Below are 18,066 nucleotides of genomic sequence, written 5' to 3'. Positions count from 1 at the left end.
TTGCCATTTTCTATATTTTTAATAGCTGATCTCGCCTAATTCACAAACCTTCTTTCTTTCCCAAAGCAGGAAATTCATCTCTGCCATTAAAAAAAAAAAAAAAGCAGTCTCATTTAGAAGTTTCTATTCACGATAAATATTTCGTGAATTGAAACCCCCTCTTGAGTCTATTTTTTCTTTCAGGGATTTGTCTTTCCCTTCTTTCCAAGACTGCAAATGGGTTTAGGTGGAAGCTCACCTATCTTTATAGTGGTGGGGAAGGAGGCCTCTTGTCCAAACTCACGGGCACAGAATTGCCTCCACTCCTCTTGGTTCCCGGGCATCTTTTGCTGGGGTCTGCTGACATGTGGTCCCATCCTCTTCTAGATAGTGTGCTGACACCTATTGCTGGAATTTGTGGCCCCTGCCTCAGGCTTCCAGTCGAGGTCTCCACTCCCCGGCTTCATGGCCCTCACCAGTCTCTTCAAACCTCTGCAGTCCGTTTGGTGTTGTGTGAGCTTCCGGTCACAGCTGCACACAGGGCAGATGTCATTCTAGACACCATCCTCTTATGCCACATTGGGAGAGACAGGAAGCAAAGGAGCCGTCAAGGTGTTCTTGGATTCTCTCCAAACTTATTTGGAGTCTCTGTCAGTGTTTCCCACATGCTTCCTATGCCCCTTTGCAAAGACCCAGGCAATATCTTTACATGAATGCATCTTCTCAAAATCTTTCTCAAGTCCTGTCATACCCGAAGGGCATTTCTCAACGTCTCCTATGTAGCATATTACTTACAGTAATTATATTCTTAGACACCTAAGCTTAATTCTTAATGCATAAAAGGAAAATGTGGAATTTAGGATACTTTTTGTTCTCCCTGTCATCAATTTCAGGCTTTCAAGACTCACTATAATTAAACAGTCCAGCTTTTACTGCCTGGAGAATGAAGACTCATCATTTTAACCTGGAATTCAACATCTTTCACAATTTGATTTCCAACCTATCTTTCCATTTTCCAAGTTGCTGTATCCAAACAGATTTCCATCTCTTTATTCCTATTAACACCATTTTTCTACACTTAAATGCCCTTCTCTCCACCTGCCTCATCTGCTCATATTTCCTTCCTCAGCAAAGCTTTTCCTGGCTTCTCTTTGCTACCATTGCACCTTTCTTGCCTATTTTTTTGTTTTTGCCTTGTACTCTGTCAATCTTGCAATCTCCTCCTTCACTTTATTTTCCTTTTTCAGCCTCTCTGAGTGTCGGCAGTTATCAGGGTTCAGTTCTTGGTCTGTCCTCTTGTCTCATGGGTTGTCTTTGGTTGACTGTACTACTTCTTGTTCTCAACGATTGTGTCTAGTCAATGGTTCCCACCCCTGTGTCTCCACTCCTAACATCTGTCTTGAAGAATATTGTTTCTTTAATGGAGCCGTTTATCTCTTCTGCAAGGTACTTCAGACGAAGGATGTTCAAAGCTGACTTACAGAAATGGGAGATGGAAGGCTGTTATTTTTACATTCTTAACACTTTAGGCCAATTCTGTTGCCTCAGGATGAAGAAATCACCAAGAAAGATGAAGAATTTAGAATGCAGGAATTAAGATTTATGAAAGTTAAATGTTAATTTACCATAGGAAAGGTAAATAGATGCATGAAGGTTTAAAATTCACCCTATCTGTCCAAGTGTCAGAAGGAGTAATACTAGATACTTTCATTTATGTTCTGTTTTATAAACATTTTGTCCTAATTATAGATATCATAAAATTTTATTACCAAAGAATTGGGGAAAAAATTAAAAAGAGAAAAATACAAATTATTCCTAAGTTCACCATCCAGAAATACTAACAAGTCAATTATTAAATTATATTTCATTCTGATCTTCTTTTCTATGCACATATATATATTTAATGTACTTGTTTGAATGTCATTTATTTACTTATCTATTTATAGTCACGTAAAATAACCACAACACTAAGTAAAGTACTGTTTTTGCTGTTTTTACTTAATATTATATAGGGAATATTTTTATGTTAGTAAAATTTCCTGTAATTACCACTCTCAGAGACTGCAATGTACCATTGTCTGGACATACTATAATTTATCTCATTATTATCTCTCTGTTGGTACTTTAGATATTTCTAATTTTATTTTTCTGCTTTTAAATCCTATAAGATGAGAGGACAGGGTAAAGAACCAAACTCTGAGAACTGCCAGCGCTCAGGGAGAGGCTGGGAACAATAAATGATGGAGGAGATTGCTCTTCGATGAATGTCCTTTACCTATATCTTTGATCTCGTGTTTGATTATTTTCTTCAAATAAAGTCCTAGAAATTGCTATGACTAAAGTTGGGATTTTTTTTTCTTTTCTTCAACCAAGAGTCAGTCTTTCTTGCCCAGTGTGATTTGGGATTAATCAGGAAGATAGCATGGATGGCTTAAATCCAGCAGACGTTTTTACTGTAGCTTTTCTTTGTCCCTCCCCCAAAATTCAATAGCTTGTCTTTGTAAATTGCTTGTAAAAAAACTTGTCTTTGTAAATTGGAGACTTCTCCAAATGCCTATGCATTTCCACATGCTCCTTCTTCAGAATCCTCCATAAGGAACATGACAACTCCCACCTCCTGCCTATGAGGGATGTTTAGGGTTCTAAAGCATATGAGGCCAGAGAACAGGGCTAGTGTTTCAGGGAGAGACATCATAAGTATTATCCTTGGTCTGCTAAGGGGAATAAAATTATTTAATACACAACCACTTGTTTAATGTTTTCGGCCCTGCACAATTTCCTGGATACCTGTGCATTTTAGACAAAAGATATAAATACAGTTCATTTTGGTTTAAGGTTCTTTTCTCCATCACAAGTGGTACTTTTAAGCCTATATTGAAAACAACAAATTTGATTCTTTTGAATGAAGTCATTGGTTGTTAGAGCCTGAATGTTTATGTGCCCCTCCACCCCAAAAATTCATACATTGAAGTCTTAACCCCTCAATGTGTTTTTTTTGGAGATGGGGCTTCTAAGGAAGTAGTGAAGGTTAAAGGAGATCATGAAGGTGAGGCTCCAATCAAATAGGATTAATGTTCTTATAAGACGAGCCACCTGAGAGCTCTCTTGCTGTCTCTCTCTTTCTCCACTGGCACAAAGAAAAGGCCATGTGAGGACATAGAGAGGAGCTATCTGTTTATAAACCAGGAAGCGAGGTTTCACCAGGAACCAACCTGCTGCCACCCTGCTCTCAGACATCCAGCTTCCAGAGCTGTGAGAAAATACATTTCTGTTGGTGAAGCCACCCACTCTGTTGTATTTTGCTACAGCAACCTGAGCAGGTTAACAGTTATTAACTAACCTAATGTCAGACAGAACCTCAGAGCACAGAAGAGACGAAGCAAGGATAGGTATAAGAATCTACAAGAAGATGTGGCCTCTGATGTGTGGAAATAAGATCAGTTTAAATAAATGAAACTAACATAAGGGCATAAGTTTTATCTGAAGGTTTTGAAACTTAAGTGATGAAAAGACATTGCAGAGGTTCTGAAAAAATCAAACTCTTGAACGTTAAGCCCAGAGATTCTAATTTTGTCAACCGGAGTAGGGTCTTTGTGCTTTATTTTAAGCAAGCACACCAAATAATTCTGACGATGAGTTGGGTTTTGGAACTACTAATCTAAGTATTACAGAGTTTACTTTTTATTGCTTTTTAAAGAAAGGTATTTTTCCTTTTCTATTCTTCTTAAGATGGGCATAACAACATAACACACGGTGGTCAACTGACTCATATCTGAGCCATCTTCACCTATAATTAAGAAGGAATTTAATAAAATCTTATGCTCATACTGTCTCTTTATCACCTCCTTCTTTTTAAATTCTCTTTTTAGGAAACTTGCCTTGAAGCATGACTCATCTTTTATTCAGCTTCAGAAGAAAGCAGTTAAGTCTTTTTGTGTTTCATTTCCAGGGTAAGGTTTGATTGCTTTAGACAATCAAAAAAAAAAAAAAAAACAACAAAACAATAGATTCATCTCCCCCCACCCCCCACAGGAATATCTCTGAAAAACAGATCCTGATTTCATTTTTATTCTCTTTTGTGCTATTCTTTGCTCTATTTGTAAAGAAAATTTCCTTCTACCTCTTATTCCCTTTCCCTCTCCTCACCACCTCCAACGTTTTCAGTCACTCTAATTTTTATGTGATTTCATTTTTATAATTTAGGATTTGATAAAAGCTATGAAAAAGAGGAGCAGATGCTTCCTGGAAAATGCTTTTGTGTCTTTGCTTTAGAGACTGTTCTGTATTAGCATCGTGGATTTCTGTATCTCTGATTATTTACCATTGTATATGTCCCCGTTTGATTCAAAATCAGTTAATATTGACTCTTTTAACCCTATAACACATTGTGAGGCTGAAGTGGCTTTCTGTCGTACTCAATCACACGGTATTGGTGTGCTTAAAGGTGAAAAAAAAACAGAGTTGAATATTGGCAATTTCATATGATCTAGCCCAATATACTTAGTGGCTGAATAAACCAAACCTCAGACAGATTAAGTGACTTTGCTCAAGGTTACCTAAATGTAACAGACAGAATCAGTTTCAATGTGCTCTTTCCCTTAAACCATAGTTGTTTCTCTTTAGAAAAAAGTATTTACCAACATTTGCAACCTGTTTTCTTTTTTCCCCTAAATTAAAAACAATGAGATCTTAAATTGTGTTACTGAATGTATATTGCATGTGCATACATTTCTGATTCATAGGGCATACACACTATATTTGTATTGTTTTATATTAAGCAGGCCATTCTATATTGCTCTTTAAACGTTCACAGTTTCAGGGGTGCCTAAGTGGCTCAGTTGGTTGAGCATCCGACTTCGGCTCAAGTCATGATCTCATGGTTTGTGAGTTCAAGTCCTGCATCAAGCTCTGTGCTGACAGCTCAGAGCCTGGAGCCTGCTTCAGATTCTGTCTCCCTCTCTCTCTGTCCCTCCCTCACTCACTCTCACTCTATCTCTCTCAAAAATAAATAAACATTTAAAAAAAATTTTTAAAATGTACACAGTTTTATATGAATATACCTTTTAAGGGTGAGAGATAGTTGTTATCATTTCTAGAACTTAACATTACATACAGGACAAAGAATTTTTAGATTGGACTTTTTGTGCGTGTTATATTGGAAAACCCTAGTATCTAAAGTATGATGGTGCTAATGTTATTTTATGTATGTGATACCTATTATGGATAGAAGGTGCTGCAAATAATCAGACCAAAAGAGAAGTAGTCATAGTACAAGACCTAAGTCCTAGAAACTTGTTCTAAGAAGATTGCAAATAATGGAAATGTTACAATAGCCTTGGAAGAAAGTCTATTATCAGTGAAGTTCCTGAACTCATAACTATTGAAGTAAATTTATTGTTTTAATAGTCTGGGTCTTCTTACCTCCTTGTATTCAAATTTCTTCCTGTGTAACTTTCCCACGAGCAGGATGGCCTGCCCCTCCTCTTGACTCATTCTCCATGTGACTCATTTGGCCAATGGAAGGAAGTAGAAGTGATAGTGTGCCAGCTTGAAGCACAGGACTCATGAAGCCTTATACATTTCTGTGTGTGTTCCAGAGAAGTGGTTCTCAACTGAGGGCAATTTTGGTAATATCTGGAAACATTGTTAGTTATTACAACTTGGGGGATTCTACTGGATGTAGTAAGGAAAAGCCAAGGATGCTACTGAAAATCTTGTAATGGATGTGACAGCTCCCCACAAGAAAAAATTATCCGGTCTAAAATATCAATAGTGTCGGGGAACCTAAGTGTCTGATTCTAGGTTTCAGTGCAGGTCATGGTCTCATGGCTCATGAGTATGAGCCCCACATCAGGCTCCACGATGATAATGTGGAGCCTGCTTGGGATTCTCTTTCCCCCTCTCTCTGCTCCTCCTGTGCTCTCTCTCCCTCCTCTCTTTCTCTCTAAATAGGTAAACAAACTTAAAAAAATATCAATAGTGTTGGAGTGGAGAAACTGTGTTCTTTATAGACTCTGTCATACTGTACAAAGGACATGCCTAGACTGGCCCGCAGGTGTTAGGAGGAGGAGAAAGACACATGGACTAAAATTAACTTGCAGAAATGTGAGCAAGTCCATCAAGATGAACTAACACTCAGCCTTGTGACATATGAGATTTAATAATAAATGATGTTTATTTTAAATAACTAAGTCTTGAGGTGGTTTGTTATGCAGCATTAGCTATCTAATACAACCTTGCAATAAAGAAAAGGTGAATATTGGGTGTCAGGGTCACAAGTCAGTATATCATGTGAATCAATTACCAATGAAAAGATAAAAAAAATTAGACTATTACAGTTCCTAAACCTTGCCAAGAAAACATATTTTTAAATTTTTTCTGTAAAAATGAATTCAGTTTTAAGATTTGGATAATTAACCTATTTTATGTTAGCATAAAGAAGAACCTCTGTTCTTTTTTTAAAAATTCTTTAACATTTATTAACTTTTGAGAGACAGAGTGTGAGTCGGGGAGGGGCAGAAAGAGAGGGAGACACAGACTCCGAAGCAGGCTCCAGGCTCCGAGCTGTCAGCACAGAGCCCGACGCGGGGCTCAAACTCACAGACCGTGAGATCATCACCTGAGAAGAAGTTGGACACTTAACCGATTGAGCCACCCAGGCGCCCCAAGAACCTCTATTCTAATTAAATTATTTACTATCAAGTATGCAATACAAAATAAGCACAATCAGTGCCAGACATCATCATGAGCACTGTGAGTATAAGGAAGAAAGTAGCCCCTGTGTACAAAAAGCTCCCCTTACACCTGGTATATTCAAAACACTGTGTTCATGTAATTTAACTAGTTTATATCTTATAATTGATTTAGGAAGAACATCTAACTTAAAACAGACAAATCTATATTTTGAGGCAGAGTTATAGCTTGGAATATTTGGATCTCTGTTTTTTCTGAGTTTTTGTCCCTCTCTTCCACTCTCTATTGGTATGCTTGGTGTTAATTTTACCTCCTAAGCCAACACCGAAATGGAAGAAAGATTAAAAATTACATGTTCAGAGACACATATGTACATGAGGAGGTATGTTTTTAACGTTTTTTTTTTATTTTTTTATTTATTTTTGGGACAGAGAGAGACAGAGCATGAACGGGGGAGGGGCAGAGAGAGAGGGAGACACAGAATCGGAAACAGGCTCCAGGCTCCGAGCCATCAGCCCAGAGCCTGACGCGGGGCTCGAACTCACGGACCGCGAGATCGTGACCTGGCTGAAGTCGGACGCTTAACCAACTGCGCCACCCAGGCGCCCCTGAGGAGGTATGTTTTTAATAACCAAAGATAAATAGCAGGGGCAGCGGGAAAGTGAGACTACATAGAAAGGAGGAGGAGAGGGGTCTCCTTCTTCAAAGGGGAGGTGGTGGGTAAGGTCGATTTTTCCATTTTCTAGCACTGGGGAACAGAGCTAAAGAGACTCATTACTGGCTATTCTCCAATATGTATTTCCCCTCCTCCTTGGCCACCCATGGCCTGTGGACAAACCACAGTTCCACGATTCTGGATACTGTAAATTTCACTAAATGGAAACTGGAGGCCTTGGAAACCTTACGCGGAGATGAGAGTATTAAATGCACATCACTTGCTGACCAAGGTGGGACTGATAGAATCCATTTGGACTTTTCCTATGACCGGGTACAGCTTGGGACATAGTAATACTACATGTAATTTTTTTAATGTTTATTTATTAATTTTGAGAGAGACGCACACACAGCATGAGCGGGGGAGGAGCAGAGAGATACGGAGACACAGAATCCGAAGCAGACTCCAGGCTCTGAGCTGTCAGCATGGAGCCTGATGCAAGGCTCGAACCCACGAACTGTGAGATCATGATCTGAGCTGAAGTCAGATGCTTAACTGATTGAGCCACCCAGGTGCTCCTACATTTAATTTTTATAGCAATACATCGTATGTAACCATATTTTTATTGCTTTTTGAGTCTTCTGTAATCCATTTTTACCTGTGTTATACGTATATTTCATGCTAATTCATTATTTAATTTTCAAAATATTCTTTGTCATGGCACATACAATCAAGTTTGAGATTATTCCTTCTGGGGTCTGAAAATATGCAATCTTAGAAATGTTTTTCTCATATCTATAGTAATCCAACATATTTTCACAGCAGCAAGGCAGAATTTCCTGGTAGCATGGTTTCTATGCCTCCCACAACAGAAGGGTTGAAAAAGACTTCATGTAGAGAGACTAAGCACTTTCTCTAATTGTGGCAACATTAAATCTGGGGTGATGAATAGACCCCAGGGTGACTGCCATGCAGCCCCATCTCCTGATATTTCTACTTGTTGTGAACATCCTGCAGAAGTAGGATGGACCCACACCCAAACTTTGGTTCAGAATTCAAGAATAATGATGTCATATGTACACCAAGAGGGTATGAAAGGTATATGACTCATGTAATAATTCATTGTGGGAAAGCAAGGCAGCTTTCTCAGGCTGGTCTAGAAATGGGCCAGCAAAGCAGGCAAGGAAAATTGGCTTCAGGTTGTTGTGGTAGTTAAAGGCTGTGACTGGGGTCATGGTTCTCACATGTAGCCAGGGATTCTGCGGTGTGAATCCCTCATGGCTCCACAGGATTGAGCACCCAGGCTTTGCTATCACTCAGATATGGGCAGAAGGGGAGAGGAAGGAGTGAGGCCTAAAAGTTGTTTTTAATCAAACATCAAAAATGCAGCCAGGCTATTTCTTAACATGCCTTTACACGAACCCCTTCTGGTGTGGGTGGGACATGGGACTTTTATTGAACCAATAGAATATATAAAATGTGATGGAATATCATTCTTGTGATTGTTACCTGGTAAAGGTGAGGATGTTACTCCTGTGATTAATAGCACATTACCTGTATACATATATGCTGACTCCACCCAGACTCATCCTCCTCTCTTGCTGAGCTTGAAGAAGCAAGCTGCTATGCTGTGAACTGTCTATGGAGAGGGCCACATGCAGGGGACTGTGGGCAACCTCTAGGGCCAAGAGCTTCAGGACTCCTGTCCAAGGAACTAAATTCTGCCAACAGCCACAACCATGTAAACTTGGACGATAACTCCGAACCTCAGATGAGATTCCAGCTCAGCTAACACCTCGATTGTAGCCTATGAGACCCTGAAGCAGAAAACTCAGTGTCCAGACTCCTGATCCGCGAAAACCATGAGATACTTTATGTATATTGTTGTAAGCTGCCAAGTGTATGGTATCATATGCCTCAATAATTAATACAGATAATATGACTAATACACCACAGCATGACAGTTGTTTCCTAGACCTCTCCCTATATCTTTTCACGTGAGGAAAAGATGTCTGATTTTAAAAAAAAAGATCTTTCATGGGATTGTATTTTTGTTTGAGTAGATGGCAAATAGATTAAAGCCAGAGGTGGAGGTCCTTCAACATGGTGGAGGATCTCAGAATGGAATGGAAGGAAAAGAACTGCCAGGTGGAGAGAAAGTAGGAAATGATTGAAATAACCATGACATCCCGAGTGACCTCAAGCAGGGTTCCTGCCCGGGAGGCGGGAGAGACACTCTGAAGAGGTAATCAGTAAGATGCTTATGGTAACTGGATGTAGGCAGTAAAGGAGATGAAGGAACCAAAGGTAACACAGAGATTTTTGAGACAGGGTCATGCAGACAGTGACTGCATTGGCAGAAATCACAGAAATTGGCAATTCAGAGAGACCTTAATTTAGAAAGAGGGTTATTTTTACATTAAACATGTTGAAATTTGAATTGACCAAAAACAGAGTTGGGGTTCCAGACTAAAATTCACTATTCACAGATTCAGCAGACATGGCAATGAGCACATTCAAGGGTCTTGCACTGCATAAGCTCTGGGCATAAAACTGACCAGCAATCCAGTTAGTAAGTAGTAAATCCTCTTTCTTTGGATGTTTGGATTCTAATTCAGGTGGACATGTAATGGGTACATTCATACATTCATACATTCATACTGGGTACGAGATCTGTGATCGAGGTATGAACAATGTGCTGTAAAGCAAAAAGGTTGGGGAGAATCTTCCTCATCCTTCAAGACTCAGTTCAAGTGGAATGAGCACCTCAGTGGAGCCCTCTCTGATCAGGCTCTCCCTAGTCCCCTGTGGTCCCAACATGGCACCATTACAGCACCTGCCCTCTTCTATGGTGATTATTTACCAACACTTCCCCCCACGCCCTTACTAGAATATGAGTTCCCTGAGGGCCAAATAGCCTCATTTCTCTCTCCTTTGTATTCCTGGTGCCTAACACAGCACGTGTCATATAGTTGCATTCAGGGGATGCTTGTTGAATGTGTTATGGTTAGTGGTGTAATTAACCTATTTAAGGTGTGATTTGCGCAAGGAAGGAGGATTCTGTCCACAGAAAAAGCCAGAGTCTGAGGGCTGTATCAGGTACCTCTTCCACAATCCATTCATAAAGCAAGTCTGTGAGCTCCCACTACACATAGTGTGATGGGCCCATTAAGGTTTTGCCTTCTTATAAAAAGTGACTTTAGATGTGTGGAATGTCAAAGGATGCTCATTACCAGCTTAGGAAGTGTCTCCCTGGGGGCACATATAACCCTCCACATTCTGGAGGCCTCCATGACTTAGATATTTGTCCTAGCATCTTGCAGTTTGGTGGCCATGTCTCTGGCATATCAAGTATGTAAGCTTTCAGCGTCTTGAATTGATGCGCAGTATGTGAGGGCTTGTGGAAATCAATCAACATAACAGAAAAATGTCAGAATAAAATCCAAAGGAAACATGTCATGTACCTCACAGTAGTGAACATTGCTTACCAGAGAAAAGAATTACCTTTATGAATTAGAAGCTCCCTAAGTCTCCCTCTTCATTCATTCTTTATAACAGAAACTATAACTTCTGAAGTTGAATATTGCTTTCTTCCCCCTAAATCCCAAAAGAAAGATTTTGCAAATGTGTTCTAAATGTTTGAGTTATTTTGCCACCAAAAATGTGCTTCTCTATTTGGATTTAATATTACATATTTTCTTTTTCAATTGAGCTGCCATGGATAGAAGAGCAACGCGAGCATATAGCATTTTCTGTTTCCTGATGTTGAAATCTTCCGAGGTGACACAGAAAGTGGCAAAATGAATTGGAAAGGTACAAAGGGCACACCCTGAGGGGGGTATTTGTTGGGTGGAGAAAGTAGCGGTGGGAAGTGGGAGCACCCAGCCTGGAATACACCACCATTCTAAGCTAGGGAGCAGACAGTCGAAGCGAAGCATTTGCTAGCATTCATTTAAACTGTTGCTTGCCATACACTGAGACTTACATTAATTCCTATACAGGTTCTAGTGTTAGGAAAATCACAAGGAAAGTTCAGGATTTGAGATGATTTAATTCTTCCTAGTGCTGTTGGTAAATTCCTAAAAGAGAAGACGAGATTTGGATGAAAGTGGTCTAACCAAATGACTATAGGAACGAAATATGGGTTTTCAGGAAGAGGTCACTTGTACTTTTGATTTATAACCAAGTCCAATGATGGTTAGTATAGCCACCTACTATAGCTTAGCTAACGTTAGTCCAAATAGCAACAGAAGGGCAGAAATTTAGCAGGTCACGATATTTGGGTTTTATTAAAGTGTGAGCTATTGCTCATTCTGCCTGGAAAAAGGCTAATCCTGGGTAAAAGATCAGATTCTTCATGATGCCTCCCCACTGAAGGCAATTGTTTCAGACTCCTTCAAGGCAGAGATTGATCTGAGACCAAGAGAGAAGGGAAGGAGACAGAAATCTGTAGCTAGAAACCAAATACTTTTATAATCAAAGGTCATATTTAAATGAAGATCTTTAATTATGGCCTGGAAGCAAAAATACCTGACGTTTAATAACTTGGTAGGAGAACTGTATCCTCCTTTGGAAATATCCTGGCCACTAAAACTTCAGCAGCTTAAAATGGTCTGCTAAAGCAATGGGATATTCTGTAAGGTCTGTTTTTATACCACTTACCTCAGGTATGATCATACAGAAAAATGTACAAGGCTATATATACACAGAACAGAACAATGCTGTCAGATTGGCTGATCAAGACAGTATTCTTTTCCCACGACAGGGAATCTTTTCTTTTCTCGTCAGCAGAATGTACACAGTGTGGACTAATACTTATTATGTTTAATTTCTTATTCTCCCTTTTCTTTTGTTATTTTATTACTGTTAAATTTTATTATTGTTAACCTGTTCTTTCTGTCCTTTTTGTATGCATTATTTTAGGGTTGGCTCCTTCATCTTTTAGCCCTATGCTGGAAGAAGCCATTATCTGCACTTGATGAAGAGGACTGCACATAAGCCAGGGATTTTGTACTTGGATCTAGGTGAGGAAGAGGTTTTAGACTTTCTTCAGGAAGGATATAAACATGTTTGTATAGCTATTAGCATTTCTAAAAATATATTTAGATATTGGGCAGCCAAAGAGGTGAACTGTAATGGTCATCAAGGCTGACTTTCAATATCCCACTCCAAATGATTAGCACAAGACAATCCTGATAATCTCATTTCCTTGTCAGTCCTAGGCAGTGAAACTTCAGTGGAATATTGCTACGGCACTTTAAAATGGTTGCCTGCTTCTTCCTGAGATATGTAAAAATTACATGGTTTCATTGCTGACTCTGGAAGTTGTAGCTCTGGTTGTATTTCACACATGACATGTCTGCAGCTATCTTACAACACTTTGAGGATTAATCCAGCACAGAAAAGAGATGAACAGAAATCATAGAAATGTAAATTTGGAGTCCCTAACTGTGGACTCCATGTTGTAAAATAATACATTTTATTATTGTTTAATCCAACTGGAACTGGGTCTTTTCTTATTTGGAGTAAAAAAATACCAGCTCATGAATAGTTTATCCAGGACTATTTTGGTTCCCTTAGCACAATGGGACCTAGTGTTTTATTTGATCTGCATATATCCACTGGGTATACGTCAGAAACAGAGTTGCCAGGCTTAGCAAATAAAAATACAGAATACTCAGTTAAACTTGAATTTCAGGTGGACAAATATTTCATGGGATATATACTGAAATTTAAATTGAATTTAGCCTCCATCTTTCATCTGGCAATCCTAACAAGGATAACTCGGGGATAAGGTATAAATTGATATTTTTGGTGCCCAAGGCTATTCTGGCTGTTTATTAGAAAAGAAGACCATATTACTTATGGATGACAGTGAAGATGAAAGGGAGCCAGATTTCCTTAGCACTCCTGTTTACACTGGGGCTAGGGAATTTAGATGACATGTTGGCAAATTCTTTCTATAAAGGGCCAGATAGTAAACATTTTAGGCTCTGAGGACCTTACAGTCTCTGCTGCAACCATTCCTCTCTGTTATTTCAGTTTGAAAGCTGCCACAGACAATGTATTAATGAGTAAGTATGGCTACATTTCAATGAAATTTTATTTTAAAAACAGATAGTGAGCCAGATTTGGCTTGAAGGCTGTACTTTGCTGACCCTTATCTAGATCATCCAGTGGGAATTGTGATGAGACATGACTTGAGTATCCAATCTCAGAACACTCCCTTAATACTTTATCTCTGACCCTATAACATGCCAGACTGAGTTGTTGATTAGAGAATTTGTATAAAGCCCCACATAAAACTCTTGTAGAGCCCAGGACAACCTTTACAGCTTTTAATCTTACCCATACACCAAAACCTTGATTCAACAGAACCTTCCTTTTATACACAAATGAAGTGTGGAATGGAGGAGAATGGTAGATGGCAAATGAAATGATAGGGATTGCAACACAAGAGACAAGATCCATTGTCTTAGTTATAATCATCTCTCTCAAATAAATTTACCACAAGCAACATAAGAGCATTTTAGATTCAGAGCAACACAATATAAATAAATAGATACCAACTCTATGAATAGTAGAAGATCATCAGAACAAGGTACTATGGGCAAAGTTTGCTTGTAAATGAATCACATATTCGGGGTCAGTAAATCAGAAACACTAAATTCCAATTCATGATGTAAAAGACTAACTGGAGATTCATCTCTGGATCACAGACAAAAAGTATAAACAGATAAAATGATGATAATAAATATGGAGAATATGAGGCAAAAGTAATATATAAGGAGATAGTAGAATTCATGAACAGACTCTATAACCAAGAAACTAATAGCAGAAATAGCTCTTAAGCTGAAAATAACATGGTTCAAGAAATTTAAGAAAAGCTTGATTATCTAGTGATATTCAGAATATATTTTAAAATATCTTATAAGCATCAAAGTAAATTAAAAAATGAGAACAACTTATACTGACTTTAGATCTCTTTTCACAAGGTTAGCTTCCAGAAAACAATAAAATAAAAATTTCCACCCACAATATCATTGGGTAGGCAAATTAATTTTCAAAGGTAAAATGTACAGCAAGATGCTTTAGATGTTTATAGAAAAAATAAAAGCAGAATTTCTACCAAGTTATCCTTCCTACATAGATGCCTTTCAATTAATTAATCAAAGTTTAGTCTAAGAATAGGGGATTGTAGATAAAAGAGACTAACAAATATTTAAGCCAGAAAAGCCAATAGAATTACTTAAATATTTATAGAATTTGGTTTCAAAATTAAGTCAATAAAAATTATGTGGGGAAAAAAAGTGTTTGGAAAGAGTTTTATAGAAATACAGATTTATACCCCCAAATTACATTACAGAAAACAAGGGAAATTTCAAGGCAGTGAGAAATAATGACAAGATGGACATAGAAAGAAAACAAAGCCCTGAGATTCTCCTTAAATAATCATAAACTTTAAAAATCCGCTTATTGCTTGATTTCAAAATTAAATAAATATAATTTCAAGAATTTAAAAATACAAGATATCCACTAAGAAATTAAAAATTGAATCCATACCTTCTAAATTATTGCAGACGTTATAGACAAAATCGACAGTTTGTATAGACCCTTTCCTGTCAAATAGACTCAGAAAAGGAAAAAAGTGTAGTCTTTAAGAAATATGTCACATGAAGATAATAATGTCTAAATGAAAATGAGCCTTTTAAATGTTACTGCATTTCAAATTATATATGAGGAACAGCATAAAAGGGGAATCCTATTTATTACATATTTTCAGACTTTGTCCTAAAATAGAATAGAAGCTTGCCTTTTCTCACACATCCTTTGGTCCCACTCTCCATTTTCTCCATCCATCTCTATTTCATAGTGTTATCTTTTTGCACCAGTCTTGGCTCCTGGAGACATCAACTATGATGAGGGCAATCCTGCCTCAGCATTGCATGGACTGACTTCTAGAGCCCTCTAAAGCATCAGTCCCAATATCTGTGTTCCTACTCACTCCCTGGCAGTCAAAATATTATAAAAAGTTATTAAACGAAATGTAAAATAAAACTCACTAAAAGACAACAGCACTCATATGAATTAAAGAATAAAACTTAGCCATATGCTGTGAATAATTAAGACACATGGTGCAAGATGGTTGCAGAGAAAGAGATAGGTAAAGATATATTTGGCAAATACCATAAAAGTGCACCAGATACATTTCCAAGACCAAAATATTAAGTAGAATGCTCACCATAAATTTATAATCCATTTTGAAGCAAAATTTAACTCCAGTGTGTCAAACTTCATATTAAAATATATTAACTATATTAAAATATATAAAGCAACAACAGGCAGAAATACAAGGAGAAATCAACATTTCAGATCAAGTTTATAAAAAGGATTCTAAGGACATAGCACTTATGAATGATAAATTACTAATGATATCCTTCAGTGATGCTGACTGTCTGGAATCTATCCTAGGTCTTTATGACAATGAAAATGCTAATAGCAATAAATGACAATGAAAATGCTAATAGCAATAAATGAAATAATTTAACCACAATAATAGAGATCAGGCTTTTTTTCTGGGTATTCTAAAAATATTGCCATAATTAACTATCACAATAGCCTGACCAGATAGATATAACATCCATTTGAAGTGTGAGCTATCTGACATTGTGAAAGGCTAAACTAATTTGTCCTAGGTCACATACTCTTTCAAAGAAGTGGCCAAAATTTGAAATTGTATTTGTCTGATTCCAGACCTCAGTCTTTTTCTATCATGCCACGATGCATGTTATGGTCAGACTTTCATCACCATAGTAGGAATGAAATGAACATAAATCATGGCTCCTCATTGAAATATTATATAATATTAAAAATTATATTTATTAATTTTTGTAAATTAGTTTTTAAATTTAAATCCAAGTTAGTTAACATATAGCGTAATAATGATTTCAGGAATAGAATTTAGTGATTCATCACTTACATACGACACTCAGTGTTGATCCCAACAAGTGCCTCCTTAATGCCCATCACCCATTCAGCCCATCCTCCACCAAACACGCTGCCAGCAACCCTCAGGTTGTTCTACTTAAGAGTCTCTGATGGTTTGTCTCCCTCTCTGTTTTTATATTATTTTTGCTTCCTTTCCCTTAAATTCCACCTATGAGTGAAATCATGTGTTACTTGTCTTTCTCTGATTGACTTATTTCACTTAGTATAATATACTCTAGTTCCATCCATGTTGTTGCAAATGGCAAGATTTCATTCTTTTTGATCACTAATAGTCCATTGTATATTTTTACCACATCTTCTTTATCCATTCATCAGCTGATGGACATTTAGAATCTTTCCATACTTTGGCTATTATCAATAGTGCTGCTATAAACATTGGGGTGCATGTGACCCTTTGAATTAGTAATCCTGTATTCTTTGGATAAATACCTAGTAGTGCAATTGCTGGGTTGTAGGGTAGTTCTATTTTTAAGTTTTTGAGGAACCTCCATACTGTTTTCCAGAGTGGCTGTACCAGTTTGTATTCCCACCAGCAGGACAAAGGGTTCCTCTTTCTCCACATCCTTGCCAAAATCTGTTGTTGCCTGAGTTGTTCATTTTAGCCATTATGACAGGTGTGAGATGGTATCTCATTGTGGTTTTGATTTGTATTTCTCTGATGATGAGTGATGTTGAGCATATTTTCATGTGTCTGTTAACCATGTAGATAACCACTTTTCTTGGAAAAGTGTCTATTCTTGTCTTCTGCCCATTTCTTCACTGGATTATTTGGTTTTTGGGTATAGAGTGTGGTAAGTTCTTTATAGATTTTGGATACTAAGCCTTTATCTGATATGTCGTTTGCAAATATCTTCTCTCATTCTGTTGGTTGCCTTTTAGTTTTGCTGATTGTTTCTTTCATTCTGCAGAAGGCTTTTATCTTGATGAGGTCCCAATAATTCATTTTTGCTTTTGTTTCCCTTGCGTCCAGAGACATGTCAACTAAGAAGTCGCTGCAGCCAAGGTCAAAGAGGTTGGTGCCTGTTTCCTCCTCCAGGATTTTGATGGCTTCTTGTCTCATGCTTAGGTTTTTCATCCATTTTGAGTTTATTTTTGTGTATGGTGAGAAGGTGGTTCAAGTTCATCCTTCTGCATGTCGCTGTCCAGTTTTCCCAACACCATTTGTTAAAGAGATTGTCTTTTCTTGATTGGATATTCTTTCCCACTGTGTGGAAGATTAGTTGGCTTGGGTTCTGTATTCTATTCCATTGATCTATGTGTCTGTTTTTGTGCCAGTACCATACTGTCTTGATGATTACAGCTTTGTAATACAGCTTAAAGTCCAGAATTATGATGCCTCCAGCTTTGGTTTTCTTTTTCAGGATTGCTTTGGCTACTTAGGGTCTTTTCTGCTGCCATACAAATTTTAGGATTGTTTGTTTTAGATCTGTGAAGAATTCTAGTGTTATTTTTATAGGGTTTTCATTAAATATGTAGATTGCTTTGGGTAATAGCGATATTTTAACAATATTTTTTCTCTCAACCCATGAGTATGGCATGTTTCTCCATTTTTTAGTGTCATCTCCAATTTCTTTCATAGGCTTTCTATAATTTTCAGTGTAAAGTTTTTTTTATCTCTTTGGTTAGATTTATTCCTAGGTATTTATGGTTTTTAGTGCAATTGTAAATGGGATCAATTCCTTGATATCTCTTTCTGCTGCTTTATTATTGGTGTTTAGAAATGCAACCGA

This window comes from Panthera leo, chromosome F2 (assembly GCF_018350215.1).
Source record: "Panthera leo isolate Ple1 chromosome F2, P.leo_Ple1_pat1.1, whole genome shotgun sequence".
NCBI classification, from domain to species: Eukaryota; Metazoa; Chordata; class Mammalia; order Carnivora; family Felidae; genus Panthera; species Panthera leo.
Note: the sequence above shows the minus strand (reverse complement) of the source record.